Genomic DNA, 3,772 nt, shown 5'->3' with positions numbered 1-3,772 from the left:
TCATTAACTTATGTCAGGCTGGAAGATTTTTCTGAAGACAGGTCCTCTTTATCCGGCGCACGAACAGGTCGCTGACACCTCATGGGAATCCATCGCGGGATACGGGCGGCAGGCGCGGATGACGCTGGAAATATGATTTGTCTATTCCTGGAGGAATTGAGAGACGCGGCTCTGGAGATTTGTCATTCATCACACGACAAATGGCTCCGTCTCCCGCCGTAGACGACGCCGCGCCAAGGAGCAGCGAGAAGATTTGCAATTCAATGGGACGCCGAGCAATCAAGACCTTTCCCGAAAAGTTTAATTGGTGCTAAATTGTGAAAATGCTCTCCGCTCCACGAGACTCTCCGCCAAGAAAGAGAGAGAAATGGGGAAATGTCAGGAGGTTTCCGGAGTCCCTTCCTCCTGAGCGAACACTAAATTATCAGATGAGATCACACGTGCCTGCGCCACCATCGCTGCGTGCGCTACAGGGCTGATGTACGAAAACTGCTCCACAGCAACCAATCACCTCCTGTGCTTTATCAGCAGAGCACGGCAGAGGATGGAAGCTGTATCCTGATTGGCTGCTATGGGCAATGGCTTATAACGGGGGTAGGCAACCTTGGCACCTCCGGCTGTGATGAAACTACAAATTCCATGAGGCATTGCATGAGGCATGACTCTCAGAGGTCGAGGCATACTGGGATTTGTAGTTTTACCACAGATGGAATGCCGCGGCTGCCTACCGCAGGCATACAGAGTTGTATTCTCAGTTGTACCCCAATTCTTAAATCCTGGGAGTATTCTCGTCCCCTGATTGACTCCAACTCTGAACCTTCCAATATACGGCCGGTGTAGTCTTTGGATCCAGCTCCACCCTCTCTCTGAGCTCAGTACAGCCCCACCCATAGACAGTGGGGCATAAGAGGGAGGTTGTGCAGTGCAGTGGCCTCTTCTTCTTATTGCCAGCAGGTGTGAGCCAGGCAAATTGCAACCAGTGTGTGTTCCCTGGAGAAGTAGCAGAAAAGGCGAAGGAAGCCCAGATCCACAGAATGGATGAAGCAGGGAGATCCTTGTACTGCAGGTCCTCGGGTACAGCTTCCTCTCCAGCAAGGAGAACAGTGAGCCGTGCAGTAGTGACATCACCAAATCTCACTATAAATCTCCTCAGACCAGCAGTCAGAGGCAGCAGAGCCTTAGATGATCTCACACTGCAGATCCAATGCAATGAATGAATCAGAAGAAGGGAGATTCTTGCACTGCAGGTCCTCAGGTACAGCTTCCTCTCCGGCAAGGAGAACAATTGGCAGCACAGTAGTGACATCACCAAATCTCACTCCAGATCCCCTGAGACTAGCAGTCAGAGGCAGCAGTGCTTTATATGATGTCACACTGCAGATATACAGAACACATTTATCAGAAGCAGGGAGATTCTTGCACAGCAGATCCTCAGGTACAGCTTCCTCTCCAGCAAGGAGAACAATTGGCAGCACTGCAGTGACATCACCAAATCTCCTGAGACTATCAGAGCCAGCGGTGCCTAAGATCATCTCACACAGCAAATCCACAGAATAAAGGAAGCAGAAGCAGGGAGATCCTTGCACTGCAGGTCCTCAGGTACAGCTTCCCCTGCAGCAAGGAGATCAATGAGCAGCACAGCAGTGACATCACCATATATCATTAGACCAGCAGTCAAAGGCAGCAGTGACTTAGACGATCTCACGCTGCAGATAAACAGCTCTGAGGATACAAGACAGGAAGTGCCTCGGCACAGGAAGTGCTCTGCTATCTCTCCGGAAGAATTCAGGACAAAAGGCAGATTATTCAGGGTACAGCGGAGGGACAATTAACATTTCCATATGTTGCGTACAACAAAGAAAATCTTCACTTTCTCCATTCATTTTAACTTTAAGCACACGTAATGAAGCACGGAGGAGTTTATTTATACAGCAGTGAATTTGACATTCACCAAACATTTGCTACAGGTGAATCTTCCAGTTGCATGTGTTTCAGTTCACCACCAGTGCATGTTTGGTGAATGTCACATTCCCTGCTTCATAAAAATACCCCAAAGAGCTTTGGCACTCACAGTCTGGCTGAAAGAAAATAAGAGATTCCTCCCACTGAAACACGAGCGGTATGAGGTGCGCTGGGGGCGGGTCTTGCTCCCTGACTCCTCCCCTCACCTGTGGTGACACTACAAATCCCATTATGCATCTGCTTCTGGAAGTCATGCCTGTGGCTGCCAGAATCTTGCAATGCCTTATGGGACTTGCAGTTCCACAGCAGCCAAAGGGCCGACCCCTGGTATATGAGAACCAAAACTGAATACAAACATATAACTGACAGCGTCAGGTGTAGTATACAGAGAAAGTGCGCTCAGCCCCCTCCCCCATCTAAACAGAATCTTTCACTGAGTGAATCCTACAAGATTCACGCCGGAAATAATCCAGTTATAACCTATTACCGTGTTCAGAATTGCGCTGACCAATCACGTCACGGTACGTTTATAAGTCAAATTCCCGAATTGTCGCTGTAGCAGACGTTGCGTTCTTCTCCTCAGCCCCCCCAACGTGCCTCCAGCACACCGCGGGTTAAACTGTTGGCTAAGATCACACACCTGCATTCATTATTTATCAGCGCGGCGCTGAGATTACAAGTGTTGGATGACGGCGCTCAGAAAACATCACGAGCTGACATTAAAATTAAAATTTATGGAGCTTCTGAGAGAATTCCCCCCAGAGGACGACTATAAATATACCGAGAGCGATGTCCCCTGACCGTAACGTACCGCGCGAGAGAGGCCGGGCGTAATCTGCACTCCGCGATACTCCTCAAACTGGGAATTTAAGATCTTTGGAATATAAGCTCCTAGGAACAAAACACTCTTATGCTTCTGTATTCATTCATATATCAGAGGAGCTTACACTCTAATGTTCCACCGCAGTCACACACTATTATTATTATACATTTATATAGCACTGACATATTCTGTAGCACTGTACAGAGACCACCGAGCCTTTCACATCAGTCTCTGTACCAGAGAAGCTTACACTCTAATGTTCCACCGCAGTCACACACTATTATTATTATACATTTATATAGCACTGACATATTCTGTAGCACTGTACAGAGACCACCGAGCCTTTCACATCAGTCTCTGTACCAGAGAAGCTTACACTCTAATGTCCCTTCACAGTCCCTCACTATTATTATAATACATTTATATAGCTCTGATATATACCACAGTGCTGTACAGAGAACACTGAGGTAGCCACATCAGTCTCTGCACCAGAGGAGCTTACACTCTAATAACCTGCCAGGGTCACACACTATTATTATTACACATTGTATTTAGCTCTGATAGGGAATTGGTATGACTCCATTATGGATTCAGAGACTCCGATGGATCCGTTATCTGCAGGGGGAAGGTGACCCCAAATATCCCAGCAGACAGAGTCCGGGGGACAGTGCGGATTGCAAACTCTGCGACAGACGAATCCTCTCTCCCACGCACAACTAACCGCAATGTACCTGCGGCTCTATAAACAATGCTGCTATCTGCATTTTCAAGGCTTGCACAGCGACCGATATTCAGAATCCATCAGCTGGAATAATAGAGAGGAGAACGAGAACATTAAACTTCAGGAAAAGCCGTTTCTATAGTAACCAGAAAAATCAGTTTCAGTAAAAAGAATAATACAAATCGGAGGAGAAAGCGGAGAAAAAAACGCTCTGAGTGGCGCAATCATTGTCACCGGCCGGCGCCGCGCGATGTGCCACTAACCGG

The sequence above is a fragment of the Nanorana parkeri genome, unplaced genomic scaffold (assembly GCF_000935625.1).
Source record: "Nanorana parkeri isolate BGI_ZX_2015 unplaced genomic scaffold, ASM93562v1 scaffold576, whole genome shotgun sequence".
In the NCBI taxonomy this organism is placed as follows: domain Eukaryota; kingdom Metazoa; phylum Chordata; class Amphibia; order Anura; family Dicroglossidae; genus Nanorana; species Nanorana parkeri.
Note: the sequence above shows the minus strand (reverse complement) of the source record.